The sequence below is a fragment of the Hibiscus syriacus genome, unplaced genomic scaffold, assembly GCF_006381635.1.
Source record: "Hibiscus syriacus cultivar Baekdansim isolate YM2019G1 unplaced genomic scaffold, ASM638163v2 tig00001478_pilon, whole genome shotgun sequence".
Lineage (NCBI taxonomy): Eukaryota > Viridiplantae > Streptophyta > Magnoliopsida > Malvales > Malvaceae > Hibiscus > Hibiscus syriacus.
Genome location: NW_024061874.1, coordinates 2,489,379 through 2,512,458, shown reverse-complemented (window position 1 = coordinate 2,512,458; position 23,080 = coordinate 2,489,379). Strand labels below are relative to the sequence as shown.

Here is a 23,080-nt window from a genome sequence, read left to right as displayed (position 1 = left end):
GATAAGAAAACTGGCCAATGGGTTTATCGATCCATTGAACAAATACCGGGAGCCAGTTCTTCATGAGCTCCACCTCTAACGGCATCGGCTTCGGACGATGATCCAGATCTTCAACAACTTATCCAAGATATTGATGATGTCATCCCCATCGATGACCAACTTATCCATATCTTCAATAATTTATTAGTTTTTGCATCATTTACATATTAGTTACAATATGACCAATTTACCATTACACATTTGATTATGAATATTTATTTATGAAACTAATGGCTAACCTTTCTCTTGATTGTGATCTTAGCAGCTTAAAGTTTAAAATCAATTGGCTAATTATTTGAGTTTTGTTTTTGAACTAAACGTTTTATAGAGTCTTTTTGATTTAACAAAAAGGGGGAGAAAGATGTGCTATAGTAAGGGGGAGTAATTTTCAAAATTGATTTAAAAAATTATTTTCAAAGAAAATCTTAAAATTACTCAAGTGTTTTGTTATATCAAAAAGGGGGAGATTGTTGGAAACATTTTAATGTTTTGATATAACAAATTAAGTACAAATGAATTTTAAGATTTTACAAATGATTATTCAATTTAATTATTCGAATATCAAAAATATTACTCCAAGTCTTTTAAAGATCAATTTCAAAACCTCACTAAAGTGTAAAATTCTGTTTTATACTTAAAATATTTTTGAAACAATTTTCACAAAGTATTTCGATCCAAAATCGAGCCAAAAATCAAATTTATAAAGTGATTTACCGATGCACTACATTGATGCATCGATGCACACCCATTTCGAATGTATTTTGTGTACCGATGCACAAGCCATGCATCAATGCACTCTTGACTATTTTGAACATCGAATACATTTTATGTACCGATGCACAGACCATGCATCGATGTACCCCAGGCTTATTTGAAACATCGAATATAATTAGTGCACCGATGCACCCCTAATGTTCTGATGCACTAAGTCCTCCAACGGTCGAAATATTTGAATTTTACACATAGTGTACCGATTTACCTTGGCTATGCATCGATGAACCATACGCTCCCAACTGTTTTATTAATTATTTTCACACCATAACGGCTCTATTGACTCCACTAATGATCCCCAACGTTCAAAAGTGATCCAAGGAGTATTTAAACAAGGTTAGGAGCCATTGATCAACAATAATTAAGGAGAGAAGCTAGAGAATCAAAGAGAAAGCCTTGAACTTATCGTTTGAGCATTTTCAAGCCTATGTTCATTCAATATTCATTTTGCTTTCAGGAACACCATTTGTGCTCTATTGTATTTATCTTTGAGTGTTCTTTCTTTGTTCTAGAATTGTGCAAACAATCTACCTTGTGAGGTTTTCTTGTAAGTTTGCGAAATTTGTGTATTTCTCTTTGAAAAAGAATGTGCTCAATAATTTGGGGTATAATTCTTGAGGGAGTTGTAAGGTTACTCTGTCCTGAAAAGAAAGAACAAATTAGGGAATTTGTTTGAAAATCCTTAACGTGGATAGCTAAGGTAGTGGACGTAGACTTTGGTTGAGAAAGTCAAACCACTCTAAATCGCTGTGCAAATATTTTCCATTTTCTGCAAAACTTCCACCGAAATTTTTATTGCCAATTCACCCCCCTCTTGGCTAAATCGTCGATCGATTAACTCAACAAGATTATATTAAATGATTTTTTAAATATTGTTGTTTAATTTTTTTTACAGATTCATTCGAATGGCTTACCAAATTCCACTGCTCAGACTTGACAATGAACATATTTCTACTCATTTGGGAATAATGGTGTTATTATAATTTAGTAAAATAAAATATTTGTTTAATGAATTATTATTATTAAATATTTGAATATTATTTTATGATTGTGATAAATTTTTTGAATTATTTAATTGCAGGAGGACGAACAGCGAGTCCTTCGTCATCAGCTAAATATTCCGCCCAAGCCACACCGATTAATAGAAGAAAACTTACAACAGGCTAGATTTTACTATGTAACATTTCTACGAGAATACAAGTTGGTCCCAGGTTTGATCAGTGTGTTGATTGAACGTTGGAGACCAGAAACGCACACATTTCATTTGCCGTGTGGAGAATGTACGATAACTCTGGAGGATGTGGCAATGCAACTCGGGATCCAAACAAATGGGATGCCGGTGGTAATGAAAAATGAGTACAATAATGTGGAACAACTTTGTAGTGCGTTTCTTGGGAAAACGTCTGTAACACCAGAGTGTAAAGGGTTGCGTGTGAAGTTGTCATGGTTGAAGAATCAATTTCAGCTCCAACGAAATAGTACGAAACAAGAAATTATATATGCAACATGAGCATATATATTGTAGTTGATTGGGGGAATTTTGATGCTGGATAAATCATTTAATTATGTTCACACTCAATATCTTCTATTTTAAAGAAATTTTGTGAATACTAGGCAATATAGTTGGGGATCGATGATATTGGCGTTCTTTTATCGTGAGATGTGCAAGGCGTCATTAGTCGTGAATAATAATAATACAACAGAAATTAGTGGATGTCTGATACTGCTTAAATCATGGGCTTGGCATAGACTTCTATTTTTACACCTATTAGTCGGACCGCGGTTGACTTTCCACTTACCGGAAGGTAATATGAATTCTCTATTTTAATATAAAATATTAATTATAAATTATTTATTTTGATTAAAAATATTGAACAAAATGACCATATTTTTGTTTTGATTGATATACAGATGGAGGCATAAAATTGAAGGCACAGGGTTGGTGCACAACAATATTAAAGAGTTTAGGCTGAAGATCGACATTAAGGGCAAAAAGAAGGTATATATAATATGTTATTATTAATTATCATTTAATTTAATTATATTATTTGATTTAAATCAATTTTATTGTTATTTTAATTTTACAGTTTAATTGGAGACCATACGTAGATGCAGAAATTTTGGCGTGTGTGTCACACGATGTTTTTGATGGGTGTCAATATTGGTGTGCTGTTACACCATTGATCAATTTTGCTTTTGTTGAGATCCAATTTGCGGATAGAGTGCAGAGGCAATTCGGCTTCCACCAACCTATTCCATAGAGTCCATGGGATCATGACCTCCTCCAAAACTTAGATGGTTGCCGTCAGGTGAATTGGGTTGAGACACATGACCACCTCCATAAATTTGATGATTGCTGTAAAGAAAAGGTGAATTGGGTTTAGAAGCATGCAACCTATATTAATGCTTGGAACAATTAGGCTTTATTCTTGCCAACTCTTGACCCTATTCAAGATGATGACTTTAATTTTGAGACTTTGGCTTACCTTGATTATTTTTTGGGATAATAGAAAGCCTTTCTTGACAACAAGGGTAGAAAGGTGAAAGTTTTTGAGGTTTAAGAAAAGATTTGGTAAAGCTGAATACTCTCTACCAAGTGGGAGTTCATCTCAACAACCTGAAGCGAAAAATAAACCATATGGATAATAGGGCACCACAACTGTTCAGCAATGCGGGATCATTGCATCACGCATTTGATGATTCTACTGTCCCGGCATATGTACCAAAGTTTGTGCAGCCTAAGGCATCCATCTACTCTCCCATGTTTGAGTCGACGTATGACTATGACCAAATGACATCTATGATGTCTAATACCAGTATTTGTCAGTCAACGTTTGCAAGTGGGATGGAAGAGCAAACTGGTGGAATGGCATAGCGTAGTGGTTGGAATTTATTTACAACACCAGTTGAAATGGCCCCAATAAATGAGGAGGATGGGTACCATACTCCTGAGCAACTGTAACGACCACAACGCATCACACGTCCACCCCGACATTATCATTCAACAACACCCCGACATCGACAATAATTATAAACTCATTTGTTATTTGTTTGAAATTAAATATTTAAATTAAACTAGTATTTTACTTTGTAAACATAAGTTATGTACTTAAAATTTTTTAACCTTAACTTAAAAACTTAAATTTCAATTTAAAATAAACTTTAAGTTGCATATGTTTAATATTATTAAAACTTAAATATTATAATATTAAATATGCATGTCTCTACGTGAAATGTAAAAAAATAAATTCGACATATTTATAAAGATAAATTTGACTAGTTATAAATTCAACTGTTTATAAATTCGATTTAAATTGAATAAATTCTATTTAAATATTTAATCCCAAGCAAACGCCATCTTCACGAACGACATATTGACGTAGATTGGTCACAAAGAAATCTAAAGCCTCTGTTGTCTCTCCCTCAACAATTGCGAATGCAATTGGGAAGATATTTCGTTCACCATCTTGCGCAACTGCCATCAAGAGTACATGCCTGTATTGACCATACAACTACGTACCATCTACTTGGATCATACGTTTGCAAAATGGAGATCCTTCAATACATGCCTTGAATATCCAAACGAGTCTACGCAATATTTTCTTCCCTGGCACAAGTTGACCTTATCTGTCGTATGCGTGCATAGTTTGAGACTTCACTATGGTTCCTAGGATAAATCGCTTCATTGGTCGTAGCAAATGTGGTTGTTCATTGTATGATGTAACCCAATCTCCATACGTCAGCTTCATTGCCTTCATCTTCGCATTCCACACCTTGTCATATTTTACTTGATATCCAAATTCGCTTCGAATAGATGCAGTTAATACTGAACAAGAGATCCTTTGATCCTTTTCAACCATAGCCTTCACGTATTTGCATATTACATCAGAGTCCAATAGTCAGTTGTCTTGTTCGATGGAGTTTCACAAACATGTGTGAGGACCACTGTACTTTGTGATGACCTTTGAATTTTTGACACTCTGATCTTCCACTTGCACTTTGGGCCATATTTAACACACTTTGCGTATAGGGTTTTCTGGTTGGACTCTGCAACATGGACATCAACATGGCATTTGATGCAATACTCTTTAATCGCCAGCTTAGCTTCATTTTTTCCTCTGAATTGCACCCCAACTAAAAATTCACCAGAATTTGCAAATGATTCAGCCATTTGGTATTGAGGTAAATGTGGCATGTCTAGGAATTCAGGTGCCCTCATCGCATCATAATCTATCTCGTACATGTGAGGAGTAGCTTCATACGGTGTCGGAACTTCATCAATGGCCAAGTCAATTGCACCTCCACCGAATAAATTATCATCGTCGCCCAAAACAGATTCTTCTTTTTCTTCATCTTCGCTTGAATCATTATGAATTTCTCCCCATCGATTTTCAACATCAATATCAACAGTCAAATCCGAATGGTGTATGTTTCTCGTCTCATACTCTGCTGCTGCAGATGTCCTTCCTACTTTATTTCCACTTTCCAATAGTTCCATAAAACTATTTGGGAACCTATATGTCAGGTTCTCAAACTCACTATCGAAAGCCATTTCAGATGAATTTCGAATCACATATCTTAATGACCCAGGAACATCAAATATGTTACGCACATCAACAAATAACGCAATAACTGCTATATTGGTTGACTCATGTAATCCAATCATGGTTCCAATATCATCATCTTCTTCAACTGGTACTACAACATATCTGACTAGGTTGGGACATATCATAAACTTGTACCTCAAACCATCAACTGCAACTCAAATTTTTCTTTCTATCTTTTGTTTTATTTCTACAAATGTGATGTCTCTTTTGAATATCATATTTATTGGTTTCTTAGACTAAAAAACAACTCCGACCTCATTTTCCATAATCTGTCCATTATAATAGACAATTGTGAAAAAATTGTTCGTTTTCTCTACTAATAAAAAATATATAAATTTAGATTAAAAAAATAGATAAAATAATTTCATAAAATCATTAAATAAATAAATATAATATAATATACCATACTATTATTATATTAACAATAAAATAAAACATATTATTTAACATGATTGATTGATTACTAATATTACTAATAATTATTTAATAATTATTACTAATCTAATGATTTGATATTTAATGATTTAGTAATGATTACTAATAATTATTTATTATAAATATTTAATTATTTGAATTTGATACTAATCATTTAGTAATGATTACTAATAATAATGATTAGTTTAATAAAAGTTTTATTTTTTTAAATATCAAACAAAATTGTTAATTAATTTTTATAAATTTTAAGATTATATTCGATTCAATTTTTACTCCTTACTAATTTACACAAAATCTAATATAAATTAAACAAAATATTTTTTAAACAACAATAAATATTTTTAAACAAAATATTTTTTTAAACGGGAATAAATTAAACTAATTAATTTTATATAATCTAATATCAACTAACTAACTAAATAATTTACACATACACAACAAAAATAAATAACAAATTAACCACGTATTTATGCCTTCTTCCTTTTCTTCCTTTTCTTCCTTTTTCTTTCTTTTTTCTTTCTTCGAATCATTCTGGACGTGGGCAAAAGTTGTGGAATAATGCCTGTAGGTGTAAACAATTTTTTTTTAAAACAACAATAAATTAAGCAAATTAATTTTATATAATCTAATATATTATAATATAACTTTAACTTAAACTAATAAACTATTTCTTTATTATAATATAACTTAGTTAAAATAAAAAACTAACAAACTAATTAAGCACTAATTCACTTTTTTTTATAATATAACTTCAACTTCAACAAATAACCTAATATACGTTTAAACACGCTAACAAACAATTAATTAAATACTTTTTAACATATAATATAACTTAAACTAAGAAACTAACAAACTAATTAACTAAATTTTTGTTTACCCTAAACCCTAAACTAACAAAGTAATAATTTATAATAATAAACTAATTTAAACAAAATTACCTTACGATGAAAGCTTCGAATTTTTCTCCCTTTCTTCTTCTTCCTTTCATTTCTCACTTCTCCCTTTCTTTCTTTCTTGTGCTTCATGCGTTAACCCCCATGGGTAATATATAACTCACCCGGCTGTTGAAGGAGGCTCTAATAATACATTAATTATTACTGCACTTTGTAGCGCATATCATGCTGCAATAATGCATCTATTAAAGCTGTATGGAATGTATGCATGAGGTGAGGGAGAAGCAGCAGCGGCAGAAGAGGAATCACTCATGTATGAGGGAGCAACAACAGCAACATACGCGGGGAGAGGCCGCAAAACGTTGGTCGTTGGGACTGCATGGTGACCTATCATGTCGCGGGGCTTGCATGGCGACCTACAGGTCGCTGGACGTGCATGGCGACCTATCCCGACGTGCATGGCACATTCAAAGCTTCAGCATCTCACCACAGCTCACAGGGATGCCTTGGCAACCTCCTACGTCGCCCGAAGCACTTGGCGAACTACGTGGGGACTGTAGAAATCACCCTATCTCAGCAATTAATCCTTTCTATGCATTATCTCATGAATTATTTATTTTGACATCATTATCTCATGAGTTTTGCCCTGATATATTTGTATATATTATAAAATTATTAATCTTAATGTGTAGACACTCATTTTTGTAAGGATTTTATTATTATTATTATTATATATTAATATAGTATAATTTTTGAAAATATTTTTTAGAAAATGTTTTTTTAAAATTTATATATTATATAGTTTTCGAAAACATTTTGAAAATGTATATAATATATAGTTTTTGAAAACATTTTGAAAATATATATAATATATAGTTTTTGAAAACATTTTAAAAACTTATATATTATATAGTTTTTAAATCATTTTAAAAAACTCATATAATATATAGTTTTGAAATCATTTTTTGAAAACATATAAAATATATAGTTTTAAAACATTTTCAAAAACTATATAATATATAGTTTTGAAAACATTTTTTAAAATATATAATATATAGTTTTAAAATATTTTTGAAAATATATAAATTATATAGTTTCTGGAAATATTTTTTATATATAATATATAATATATTATTATTATTTTATTATTATTATTTGTTTTATTTTATCTTATTAATCTTTTTTTTCATTTTCGGTCCAGGTCCAACAAGGGTGTGGGCTACCCAACCGGGTAGGCAGGCCTAACCCAGTAAGCCCACCCGGGTTAGGGTTTTGATATTTAGTCATGCGCCGCACAAGCAATGCACGTGGCGGCCACGCGCCCAAACGACTAACAGTTTCCGGCCGAAATCCTCGGGACTGAACCATCCTGGGGTTCTCAGTCAACCAACAACCACGATCCCGTCCTATTTGGGACGTAAAACAGCCAACACTGGGGTTTTGATTTAATGAATGTTTCATCTTCTTCATTTCCCAATTACCACATATATATCGTTTTACAATACCTGCTAGAATATTCTTAGCTGAAGCAGTTACACCAGACTTGCCTTGCTGGCACATCCTTCCTAACAACCCAATAACAACCTATTTGTTACTCACTGCTATTCTCATAATAGTTAACATTCTCCCTACTGTCTATGGACTCCAGAACTTTACAATAGATTTTGAGATTGCAGCAAAACAAAGAAAAATAAGCCCGAGACAAAGACTTGGTGAATCCATCAGCTTTTTGATGTTGAACATGAATATAATTAACTCGAACTTTATCGGCAGTAACCTTCTCTCGAATGAAATGAAGGTCTAATTCAACATGTTTCGATCGAGAATGCAGAACAGGATTGGCAGTCATTACTATCGCACTCGTATTATCACTCCAAACAACGAGAGTGCTTGATGGCGGAATTCCCATATCTGTCAACAAGTCTTGAATCCAAACAACATCGGCCACAACATCTGCTAACGCACGATATTCAGCCTCAGTAGTCAACCGAGAGATTGATCGTTGATGCTTAGAACCCCAATAAACTAGATTACCTCTAATAAAAACATAAAACCTGGATATCAAATGACGATTATCAACATTGCTTGCCCAATCGGCATCCGCAAAAGCTTCCAAGTGTAGACTGAATCTTGTCTTTTGAAACACTAGACCATAATCAAGTGTCCCACATAAATACCGCAAAATGCATTTCAAGACCACCCAATGTTGAGTACAAGGCGCATTCATGTACTGAGCTACACGATTGACACTATACGCAATGTCGGGTCGCGTATGATTTAAATATAGAAGGGCTCCAACAACGCTCCTATATAGTTGAACATCTTGTAATGGGCTCCCTCCATCTTTACTTAGTTTTAGAGATATGACCATCGGTGTTAGAACTGGATGAGCATTATGCATGGCAGTACATTCTAATAATTCAAGAATAAACTTCTTCTGTCGTAAAATAAGCGAGTGATTCGTCCGCTGAACTTCAAGTCCCAAAAAATAGTTTAAGTCCCCCAAATCTTTTAGAGAGAATTCTTGACTCAATTTCGATATAATGCTTTCAACTTCAGTCTCATCTTGCCCCATAACTATGATATCATCGACATAAACGAGAACATAGGTGAAAGAATTCCTTAAGCAACGAATGAACAAAGAGGCATTAGCTTGTGTCCCATGAAACCCAATTCAACCAAGAAAATCAAACAGTTTCGCATACCAAATTCGTGGTGCCTGTTTAAGCCTATACAATGCCTTTTCAAGTTTGCAAACAAGGCGTGTGCCATCAGCAGCAAGCTGTTCAAACCCGGGAGGTTTCACCATGAACACCTCCTCTCGTAAGTCCCCATTAAGAAAAATATTATTCACGTCAACTTGTTACAATTTCCAGCCATTCATAACAGCTAAGGATAAAACAATCTTTACTGTGGAAGGTCTAATAACTAAGTTGAACGTATCATTAAAATTTTGTCCCGGAATGTGAGCGAAACCTTTCGCTACTAAACGAGCCTTATACCTCGCAACAGACCCATAAACATTTTTCTTGATACGGAACAAGCACTTACATCCAATTTCCGTTCGAACGAAAGGTAGAGACACCAACCGCCATGTACCCTTACCAATTAGAGCATTATATTCAGCCATGACATCATCTTTCCACACAGGGAACAGTAAAGCTTGTTCAATATAAACTGGTTCTTCATCATCAATTATAGATTGAACCGAGAAGACATTGGGTTTAAAGATCCCATCCTTACTTCTCGTAACCATAGAATGAACATTTGAAGAAGTGGTACTAGAAACAATACCAGGAGTATTAGTTGAAACAACCATGTTCGAACTATTATTGTGGGAAGACAATTGAAGAGCCGAATCTGCAACAAGAGTGGAGTGCTCAGGAACACGCAAATCACCAGAACCGTAAGTTTGTCTAAGAGAGACTGTGTGCCTCGCGGATCCATCCACATTATCACCGGACGTAACTTCATCATCCATTTCAGCAGAATTCATCAGTTCGTTCACTCTATGACATGAGCTACTGGTACGAGAAGTAGACGACTCATTTTCATAATGGTGCAACGCTGAACACGGTGGGACTGCTTGATTATTTAGCACCTTGTCGATGCCATGTACAACATCAATAATGGCAGACGGTTGTAACTCATTTGTAGGAGATGGATGAACAGCAGTAGCTTGACCTGCAAACGGGAAAACACTCTTATCAAACTGCACATGTCGAGAAATATAAATTTGACCTCCAGGTACAAGACAAAGATAACCCTCATGTTGAACACTCTATCCAAGAAAAGTACATGCTTGTGATCGATACTCAAATTTGTGAGATTGAAACGAACGAAGGCATGGAAAACATCTGCAACCAAAAACACGTAAATGTTCATACTTGGGGCGACGACCAAACAACTTATTAAACGATGTTGTCCCAAGAAGCACCTTCGTAGGTAACTTATTAATGAGATACACCGTAGAAGGGTCCGATATGATATTGTTGATTAGTGAAGTATGTTCCAAGAAGAGTTTCATGCAGAGCCAAAAGACGATCATTAACGTACAAAGAAGTGAAGCCTAGGGATAAGAAGGATCTGAAGCCCGGTGGTCACTAAGAATCTAACATAAAATCGGAGGGTGTGACGGCTCCGGTGCAAAACCTGGAGGGTAAGAGGGGTATTGATTAGAAGAGGTTGGATGATTTGCAAGATCCTTTTCAGAAGTAGCATGCTTTTTGATGATGTCTTCTATTTTTTTCAGATCAAGTTACAAGCTTGCAATATTGGCCTCAATCTTATTCACTTTGCCTCTTACTTCATCTTGCATGTCCTTTTATTCTTGATCTATATGGGCAAATCTTTCTTCGATCTTCTTGGTCGTCTTTTTGGTTCCTTACGGGTATGGGCCATCCTTGCTGGTGAAAAAGTCCAAGGTTACTACAAATGATCAGAGACCTTATTTTATTATTAAGTGTTTCTTTTTAATGAATGAAAGTTAATATGTGGATAAAATGTAAGCAACTAAAATGCAAAATGAATTTATAAATGTAGGTAAAATTGTTGAATTTTTCTATGAATTAATGCAATGTAAAATGCATTGATCTTCAATAGTGAATATCACATAAGTACTTTCATTGGACGAAAAGTCTCAACCATTAAAAGGTTGTTCGTTCACAGATAAGGCCTGACCCTTAGGCTTAGTTCTACAATTTTATTCATAAGTCTAGTGACCCTTTCCCCATAATCGGACACTGGACTAGTAAGATCTAAAATAAATTATGCCCTATTAGATAACTCCCTTATGTAGCGAGCTACGTCTCCCATCTGAGCTATCACCTCGCCCATCATTCGCTCTCTCTTTGCCACTATTGTTTGGAAGTACTCTAAAGTGTCCTTTCATCTGGCATTAATACTGTTGATTTCTTTCTCCAAGTATGTGACTCGAACCCATCATTATTGGTACTCATCTTACAACCTCCTAACTTGCTCACGAAGAGCTTTATTCTCTTCACAAGAAAGCCTCAAATTCATTGAGGTTGGAGGAACTTGCTCTTGACGAAGAGTATCCTCGAGTTGCGAGACATGACCTCCTAGCTCCTATTTTCTATTTCGAGTAAGGTTCAACTCTTCATCATGCCTCAGCTGCATCTCTCCCCTCTCTTTGTTAAGTTCTTCAATTTTTTGGTTCTTTGTGGAGTACCTCTACATCCAAGATTGGATTTTAGCTTGCTTATTATCAAGGACTCGATTCCAGCCTAGATCTCATCATTCTTTTGTTCTATTTATTCTTTAAACTTTTGGATCCTTTGTTCTTGTGCTTCAAAGTTCTTGATTATAGTGCTCATTTCAGTTTTCGACCCTTGAACTAAACTTTTATCTTTTTCAGCTCTCTCAAATTTTCTCTCTCTATTTCTTTAATTCCTCACCTTCACGACTCTTAAGCTTACTTTCATTAATCAAGTCTCTCTTTTTAGAGTCTAGATCCTCCATCTTCTTCTTTGTGCCTTCTAACATCTTGAGTTGATACTTATTCTCAACTTCTAGGCTCTTGATTCAATGTTTTCCTTCTGCTACCTCCAAGCTCACTATTGAGGCATCTTGCTTAATTCGGCTAGCCTTTTTATTCGAGACAAGTCTTGGTAGTCTTTGTTCCACTTTGCGAGTTCAGAATCGACTTCATTCTTCCTGTCCCACATCATCTAGAATTATTTAGTATAAAATTTGGCCTCAAGGGACATCAAAAGTTTTCTTCACCCAGTTATGTTATTCTCTTGGCATCTTCGACTTTCTTTGCTTCAAATTTTCTTCTCTAAATCTTATGATTTGAAGAAACCACCCTGATATCTCTAACTACCAGATAAAGGGATTTTGTCGTCCACTCTGTGGCTCTCTATCTACATAGATTGGGGTTAACAAGATATCAGCTCCCCTTAATTTTATTCGGTATGTCGTTTCCTATGACAATGTATCCTCCTGAACTCTTTTATTATAACTGACTGACTTGTTGTCGAACTCAGGGCTAGCAAGTACAAAGTTCATCGGGATAAAATGTCACACTCTATATTATTGTAATGCCTATAACGGGGTATATCTTATTGCTCCCTATTGCCTAAGAAGTGTGACCCTGTTATCTTTACTATATTTATATAAGATTTTAGTATGCAACAACCACAAAGTTCACCACGTGATGTATTGGTCTCAAATGTTCTTTAAATAGTTAATACATTGATCTGGGCATGAGGCTACGGACCATTTCTTTGTGAGATATTCAGTTATAGGTGAGTATTTCTTCAAGAAGTGATCAAAATTAACTTTCTCTTCCTTTTAGAAGTGATTGTGAATCCACACAGTAAGCAATTGCATGCACCCTGAAAAACGACGACACCAATCCTTCGACAAACATTCAAGGATCTAAATGTTTCAGCCAAGATGACAAAAACAAGGTTCAGTTATCCTTTTAACTTCTCAAACAAATCAACTACAACTAGCTAGATGACCAATGCACTTAGGAAAAATCACAAAGATGTAGACCACTAGAGCAAAAACATCTCTCCTTATCTTCTCATCGATGTGGTTCTCAACTAGTTTTTACAGATGACATTACGATACTCCTTCAATTTCTCCTTTATTTTGCATATGATTGGTCACACATTGTTTGCTTGTACTAGAAATCTTCGCGAGCTTAGCTTTTGGGTCAGGCCTTTTGTAGATTTGGATTAAACCTTGTCTACTTTAACTTTTTACATACTCAACGAGAAGTGGTACTCCTCCAACATTGGGGTCATGTCCTCACAATTGAAAGTTAAACAACTGTAAACCGGATTCCAGAACTGTATCAAACTTCAGATGAAGATTGAGTCTATTTCAACGTACATCAAAAGAAGGATGGCCCCATAATCTTGACGGAATACTCGCTTCTCACTCTTGCTCCAACCTTCCCAAATTATTTTCAGACCTCAGATATCAATCATCTTGAAAGTGGTAGGTACGAAGCTAGATAATTCTGACACATACTGCGAAGACAGACTATCCCTGAAATTGTTATTGCTTTACCTTAGACCAATCACGTACATATGTGGGGTTTATTTCTTTGTTTATGAAACTTTTCTCCATATTAAAATGTCTTTCAACATAAATGTACGCTCGGGATCAATCACCTTTCAGAATGCTATGAACAAGAAAAAAATGAAACAAAGCAAAACAAAACACATAGATCGATCAGTATACGAAATAAATAAGGATGTAAAAATAAATTTAATTATTCCTACCCTCATGCGATCTACCGTAAACATGATATATATTAAGAATGGATCATACACAAACATGCTTTCTACCCCCATGAATTAATTCGGGTAATTAAAACCTAATAACATAGTTTTCTAGTTATCACGCTTTTACTCGAAAAAAGTAAATCTATCTTATAACTTTAAATTAAAATAAAAAAAAAGGTTAGAGTATGCTCCTCATTTGTGTACACCTATTTCAGAACCTACTGACAGAAAAAGGATCGGAATGGCTCTACCTAGGGTGAACGGCTCTACCTAGGGTGAACGGTCTACAATTCACTATATGAATGGTTTCGTCTCTATGCGAAAGGGTACTCGAATTCTCCTTGATGTTGGTGCCCCCTTGGGGTGTCAATCCTTCGATCCTCACCCATTATAGGCTTCAAACGGAATGAGTTCAATTCGAGAAGATCTACCTCCATGTACCCATGCGCGAAATTAAATTCCCACGGAGGTACAAGGCGTGTATCTCATAGGCTAGTAACTATAACTCATACGGGGAATAGATTCACCACGAATGTATAACATTCACCCCTACTTAATTGGGACAGAGCTCAGGTATAGAGCTTATGTTATACAATGCGGGTGAGGTGTGTGAAAAGGAGCATCCCAACCTTTAACCAAGCAATATGCCAATCAAACAAAGAATCACCTTTGAAAATACTCTATAAATTTGAAAACAAATAAATTCAAATATTAGTAAAACTATCAATAAATAGTTCGAAATAAATTAATCAATGTTTAATAAAGTAAATCGAAAGATAATTCTTGATTTAAAATTTCTAATATCCAATATCACGATGATGTATAAGTGATTATCGACCTGACTTTCGAGTCCCCAGCTGAGTCACCAAGCTATAGTAACGTTTATTTTTTAAAATAAAAATGATTTTTTAAAAGGTGTAAAAATTCATTTATTTAAAAATTGAATAAAATTTAAATCTCGATGAAATTTAGAAAAGAATTGGAGCATCCATCGACCTTTGGATTATGTAGGTCGAGTACCTAAAGCGCCTTAAAAATAATTTAAGTGAAAGTGAAAATCAATTTTAAAACAAAATTTATATGCGTTCACTAGAAATTCATTTTAAGGGATCAGAAGTCGGTTACATCCTCCAACATGAAGGCTATCCCGTCTATCTCTACCATATACGTGAATATTTCTTCATTTTTTAATTAGGGTTTCATATTAAGCATGAATAAAATACGAATTAAAAATTAAAGTAACATATCAAACATTATCAAATACAATGTTATTATTAAAAGGTAGTTAATATTCATTTTTATTAAGACATATCAATTTTCTTCAAGTTCGCTTTCGTTAAAACGTTGTATTGAATCGTACTACCTCGATAGGTCGCACTTTTCACGCCTATTCTACGATATTTTTTCCTTGAAAATTATTCCAAGTATTGAAGTAATTAGTGATTATTTTTATTATTCAAAGGATATTTTATTTATAAAATATTTAGAGCATATGGATCAACATTAACCTATAAAATAAAAAAAAACATAAATGTTAATGAAATGAAATTTAAGGACTAGGTTAGAACTAAATTAGAACTATAGGGACCTATTAGCAGGTATTTCAATTTTATGTTACCTGATAATCAACATTAATTAGTGACCAAAAATACATTTAATAAACTAGGATGACCTAAAACATAAATACTACACTACATAACATATAAGAAAATGAGGACTAGAATAAAATAAACCCAAAATATAAAGGATCAAAATGGATATTCGGGCAAGGCATGATAGAGTATAAATTGTGACTAAAATGTAAACAAGGCAAAACTTGGAACTCAAAATAGAGATAATAAAAAATTGCATTTAGTGACCAAAATTTAAAGTTTACAAAACCCGAAAGGCTACGAAAATGATTTGCCCACAAGCCCAAAACGTGCGTCCCATGACCCCTAAATGACACCGTTTTGAATTGGGTATATATACCCAAAATATGGCAGAAAAATGGCCATTACATCTCCTTTTATAACTTTTTCATTTTACCAAATGGGGGAGTCCCATTTCTCTCTTCCCTTTGTCTTTTCCCTCCCTCGTCGGGGGAGGCAGACAGTCGACGACCACCGCTATCGACATGCTCCACCCCCGCACACAACGATCGAAGTTCAAAACTCTCTCCAAAATGACCATCTCTCTCTTCTAAACCTGAAATCCAATCTCATTTATCCTAAACATATCCATATCGTTCTAGATTTAAACAAAATAAAGGGATTAAATTCGAAAAAACAGTGGCCATGTTTGCTTCGGTGAGAGGTTCGATGCTTCGATGGTGAGTCCCTCTCTCTTCTCTTTCTATTTTTTTCTTCGAAAGTCTCTTCTCTCATCCCCAAAATCTCTATTTTCATTCGAATAAAGACCCCATTTTTATAACTAAAACCCTTAGTTTCTTATGTTTTTGGTGTTCCATGCAAAAAAGGAAGAAATATTTCTAACTTTGTTATTGATTTGTTGTACTTTTCATTTTTGTGTATTGACCGATGAGAGGATTCGGCGGGTACAAAGCCCTGGCAGGCGGTGGAAATGACGTGTAAAAAACTTTACCCTAAAATTTGTCTTTCTCTCTCTCTTATGATGAGTGAAGGACCTGGCGGTAGTGACATCATCGGGCTTGCATGGGGAACCGAGGAGTCACGGGTGCACTTTACAGTTGGTAACATAGTGCGTGGGAATTTTTCGGGTGTGTGGAGGAGGTGACTTGGATAAGAGGATTAGGGTGAAACCCTTCCCCACGCATAATCGACTCCCAAACTCAATTTTTGATACATAGATCATAAAATGTTATTTTAATCAAATTTTATTAAAATGCAAAATTATTTCGGGCACCCAATCACACATAACACAAATATTGGTGGCGACTCTACGAAATATTTTTTACTATTTCAAATTAGAGTCCCAATTTAGTCAAGACAACCATTTTTTTAAAATTCCCGATTTTATTGATTTTTAACAACGCTTCGACAAAGACATAACTCAATTCAATCAAACACCATAAATCGCATCAACTACAATTTTAAGATAACAATGTATACAAAATCATAACATAACTTTTATATATCAATTCTACACAATTTTTTTAACATACTCAAACATATCAAAACATCGAACTTACGTATAAAAACTTGTAACATCTTTCTTTTTGACTTGATAGTGACCAATATTTAATAATAGTTACCGAATAGTCAAATCAATTTTTAGAAAACCCATTTTCACTATTAAATTAGAAAAATATTTTAGAAAGAATAAAATCATAAGGTTTAAAATAATTTCAGTTTTGAATTTATTATTGAATTATGCTAACTTGGTTTATGAAATCAATTTAAGGATTATTTTGAAATGAGGACCAAATTTGATGCTCCAAAGGCATTATTCCTTTTTAGGATTATGTAGTTAAATTCTTATTTTAAAAATATGATTTTAATCATTGAATCTATATATTTTATAAGACTTATTCAAATAATTAATGATAGTATATGTGTAACACCCTCAGACCGATATAGATGGCTCAATTTGATATGTCGTGTAATATTAGTGCCTTCGGAGAAACTCACACTGTAAATCCAAGAAAAATAAAAATTTTCTCAAACAAAATTAAAATATAAGTTGAGAAATCATTTAAATGATAAACATAATTCCAGAATACATGTTATAAAAATAAGATATGACCAACATGCCCCCTAGTTACACATGTATTGTATTCCGCAAGTGACACCGAAGGAACTCCGATTACTGACGTCAATAACTACACATGATCAATTCCTTTAACCTGAAATGGTAAGTAATGAAGTGAGATTTAGTAAAGCTCAGAAATACATAAGTTACATATGATGCTAAAGGTCAAGCAAATATATGGTAAAACATGAAATTTTCTTAGTAACCAGGCATCTACATGTTATAGTGATGAGTTGAAATTTTATTAATTAATCTTTCAGGTAACAGACAAGAAACCTATAATCCATAGGAAACATTTAGAGAGAGATTTTGGAGATTGCGTTAGGGAATCTAGTGTGTTCCAACAAAACCAGAGAAATAGGTATAGATAACTTAAAAATATTAATAATTTATTTCAAAAAAGTAGCTTTTAAAATCACATTAACACCCTACAATAGAACATTGATATGGAATTCACAAAATTGCATCCATAAGGACTTACCCTAGTCTCTTTGGGCGTAGGAGACAACCTATGGGAGCACCTTGAGTCCATAAGAACTTACCCTGACCGCAGTGTAGGAGCCTACAAAAAGGGGTGCCTCATGTTCATAAGGACTTACCCTATACTCATTGCGCGTAGGAGCCATCTTAATGGAGTGCGTTAGGATTCATAAGGTCTTATCCTAGGCTTATTGGTTCTAAGAGCCTGTCGCCTTGAGTCCACAAGGAATTACCAGCTTGATCGATGTTGAACCTGCGAAGAACTCATAACAAATCCAGATAGTCCGCCGACATAAATTAGATTAAATAGTAAGCAATAATATCAGAAATCATGTGTTAGAAATATTTTGTATTAGAAAATAGAAAATAGAGATCATGATTTCACTTTAGATAACAAAATCATACATTTAAATAGAGATAACAATCACAATTTCAAATAAGAGAAAATACTCAAATGCATATGAAACACAATAAAGAGTCCAGTTTATTTTTTAGTGATACTTGGTAATTACGAAGAAGCAAACACAAAACTTATATTAATTGATCTGATTCCATAAATAAGATCCATATTAAAAGGGCTTTCTATAACTAGCATATCTATTTATACATTCAGTAGTTGATAATTCAAAATCATTAAGGATTTGAATATATCATAAAGTTATCCACAAATAGTTACATCAAGACTTTTTAAGATTGAGATACAACATGAGCAATTCCATTATTTAGCCATTAGGGGCATTTTAGACATTTTGATTTTTTAAGAAATTTTGGTAAATTATGTCAATAAGGGGAAAGAGTGATTTGTAGTATTCAAGATTTGAATAACTTATCATTCTCCCAAGTTAAATGGAACTGAGTAGATCCCGGTGATGTAGTACTTAGCAAGTGTTCAGATGGAAAAATTCATAATTTCCATTTATCAATATCGACTACATTATATAACTGAACAAACCACCTTCACAAATTATCACTGAACGTAACTCGAGGAAACGAGTTTGTATACATGTGGTATTTATTTTATTCTAGCTTTATAAAAAATCAAGAATTTTCGACATACATGAGTCATGCTCCATAACCTTTAGCGATTATACAACATTTATGTTTATTAGTGCTTTCAAAATTTATCCAATGATATTCACTTATTCTAGGTCATAATAGCATTTAGGTCATTTCAATATTCAATATCAAAATACTTTCGGTGAAACTAGTCTTCTACTATTTTTCCGAAAATAGAAATTCTAACTAATTTTCCATCTCAAAGGTAAAAATCAATTATCATGATTTTTCTAAACAAATAACGTATTTAACTAGTGAATCAATAGTTCGATAAGATCAAGTATGACTTTTAAGGGTTATCTATGCTTTCAGGGATAACCCATGTCCTTTTTACATCAAAAGGGTAATTTTTAAATTTCTTATCTAAGTATTTCCATCATTAATTTTTTTAACGAAAATAATCATAATCTAAGGATTCCAAGGTTAATTGCTTCACTGACTAATCACTAAACTTGGAAACATTTATTATCGGCCTTTGAGTTTCTTATGCAAGTCAATTGAGTCTTATTCAGTTCACTAACTTTTTGACACATTAAGTACGAGTTTAGAAATAATTAATTACACACATATTACCAATCATATTCATTCGTGAATTAACCAATACCAACGTGTTATGTAAAGCATGCAAAAGGTAATAATGTATTACCTCAATTCTTGAGCTACATTGGTTGTTCATTTAAACTTCATTTGACTGTTGTTGAACTTGATTTGATGTCTCATAATGTCTTGGATACATTGAAAAAACAATTACATCATAAACAAAACTTAATTGTGAAAATCAAATTGAATCGAAAGGTAAAATGCTCAAAACAACTTAATTAAGAGTCGATTTGATGTATGATTGCTTTGAAACTTTGCATGTTTCATTTTACTACGTTTAATGTTATATATATATATTTTAAAGATATTTTGGAACGCTTTTCGTATGATGTTTTGAAAGACACAAATACCCATAAAATATGTAACTTGATTTTGTATGAGCTTTTAATGACGATTATGTACGAACTTATTTTAGTGACTAAAGTAACAGTTGGTATCCCAGACGGACTACCCCGATCGAATGTTGGGAGCTATAAACTTAATTTGTAATTGAACCCTTGTGATACATAAAGAATCTAATCCCCAATTTTGAGATATCTTGATGAGTTAATCGAGAAACTCTAAACTTGTTCGAATACTAATATTATTATATCAACGTTTACTATTTAAAAACATGAATACAAGTTTACACAAGTTTGAGGACCCTTATTCTTATATGTTAGAACTTAATATTCAAGTAGTTTCACCATTAAAGGTTTAGGATAAAGAAGATGGGATTGAGAGGTGTTTTGGGTTCGATGATACAGATGACGGGATCGGGGACTGCGCTTTAAAAATTGATGTATAAATTATTTTGTTCATCGACATCGTGAACATAAAAACAAAATTTAGTAAAAAAGCAATAACTAGAAACAAAGTAATTTAAAAGTAAAATGATTAGAACATAGTTTACCCAATAAATAAATAAAAGTGCGATATAGACATCAATTATAAAAAGAAATTATAAGGAAAAGACAACAAAATGCATGGAGAAATAATTATATATCTAATGTAGAAGGCGTAGAGGGTGTAAGGTTGATATGGAAAGCATGGTTTGTGAGAAGAAAATATTTTCATTGGTAGACCAAAATATATAAAAAAAATTAAACTTGGGATTTGTTGGGGGTGCTGTAGGCCCGAGCAATAGTGCAATGTTAGGGCGACACTTGATAGTCCCAGTAGCAAGCTGCTGTGGTGGACCCTTCCCTCAAAAAATAAATTTAATACCATGTGATCCAATAGCCCTCTTGTCAGATATTAAACTGATAGGAATAGATAATAAATTTGTTTATTTTAGTGTCTACGCTTCCCAAATTGGTGCCAACACGAGTTCAAAATGGATGGAGAGTCTATATCGATTACAGAAAGTTGAATTCATTAATCCAAAAGACCATTTTCCTCTTCTGTTTATAAATCAAATGATAGAAAGGTTAGCTGGTAAATCTCATTATTGTTGTCTTGATGGGTTTTTAGGACTTTTTCAGATTCTAATGGCACCAGAAGATAAGGAAAAGACGATATTCACATGTCCTTTTGGAACATTTGCTTATCGACTTATGCCTTTCAGACTTTAAAATGCACCTGCCACATTCCAGAGGTGTATGACTAGTATTTTCTCTGACTATATCGAGAAAGGTATTGAAGTCTTAATGGATGACTTCACTATTTACGGTAATTTATTTAATGAATGTCTATTAAATTTAACAATTGTGCTTCGACGATGCCTAGAATTTAACTTTGTTTTAAATTATGAAAAATGTAATTTTATGGTTGATAAGGGGTTAATTCTAGGTCATATTGTTTCCTCAAAAGGGATTGAGGTAGACAGCGAAAACCAATATAATACGAACACTTCCATACTCACCACTGAGGGAAATCCGTTCTTTTCTTAGTCATGCAGGATTTTATCGCAGGTTTATCAAAGACTTCTTTAAGGTGGCACAACCATTGTACGAATTGCTGCAAAAAGATAAAGCCTTTGATTTCAATCAAGAATGCAGAGAATTGTTTGACATTTTGAAGGAAAAGTTAGTTTCGGCACCCATAATCCAACCACCAAATTAGGATTTCCCTTTCGATGTCATGTGTGATGCATCGAATAGAAGTGTTGGAGTTGTACTCGGAAAATATATTTGAAAAGAACCTCATGTTATCTCCTATGCATCACGAACCTTAGATTCCGCACAACGAAATTATTAAACAAGTGAAAAAGAATCATTTACTATCATTTTTGCATTAGAAAATTTTAGATTATATCTTCTTGGCACTAAAGTTATTGTTTTCTCTGATCATGCAGCCTTAAAGTACTTTTTATAGCAAAAAAGAGGCAAAACCATGATTAATCCGTTGAATCTTCCTCCTCCAAGAGTTTGATTTGGAAATCAAGGACAAAAAGGGATATGAGAATTTGGTGGCCAATCACTTAAGTCAGCTTCCAATCCCTACAGATGATCCTCCAGTCCGTGAGGAATTCCAGAAGGAAAGCTTGATGATGGCGCAAAAATCAATCCATTGGTTTATGGATATAGTTAATTACTTAGCTATAGGTAAGTCACCACCTGATCTGTCAAGAGCTGAAGTGAACCACATTAAAAGAGAATCTCACTTTCTCATTTGGGATGATTCTTATTTTTGGAAGCATTGTTCAGATCAGATAAATTGGCGATGTGTTGTCGAAAGGGAGGTAAACTCCATTTTAAATTTTTGTCACTCTTATTCATGCGGTGGCCATTTCGAACTAAAGTGGACTACTCATAAAATTATTGAATCCGGGTTTTTTGGGGCTCACATTTTTCGTGATGCAGACTTAGTTTGCAAATCCTATGATAAATGCCAATGTGCATGTAATTTAAGCCGAAGAAACGAAATTCCCCTTAATTCTATTCACATATGTGAAATTTTTTATTTTTGGGGACTCGATTACATGTGTCCTTTCGTTTCTTCCTTTGGAAATTGTTATGTAATTCTTGTTGTTGACTATGTTTCGAAATGGGTAGAAGCCAAAGTCACTCGAAACAATGATGCCAAAACTATTGTTCAATTCCTAAAAAATTTTATTTTTTCTAGGTTTGGCACACCAAGAGCAATAATAAGCGATTGAGGCACACATTTCATCAATTGGGTAATTGATTCTCTTATGAAAAAGCATGGAGAACTCACAAAATTGTCACGTTTTATCATCCGCAAACGAACAGAAAATAGAAATATCAAACCGAGAAGTCAAGACAATTCTTGATAAAATAGTCAA

At 33.6% G+C, this 23,080-nt stretch overlaps 1 non-coding gene across 1 annotated transcript; it reads right to left on the bottom strand.

Annotated features, from left to right (window-relative positions):
• Window positions 1–20,954: 20,954 nt before the first annotated feature.
• LOC120128177 lies at window positions 20,955–21,152 on the bottom strand. The gene has a single exon (XR_005516608.1). It is a non-coding gene; the product is annotated as a U2 spliceosomal RNA (small nuclear RNA).
• Window positions 21,153–23,080: the final 1,928 nt, after the last annotated feature.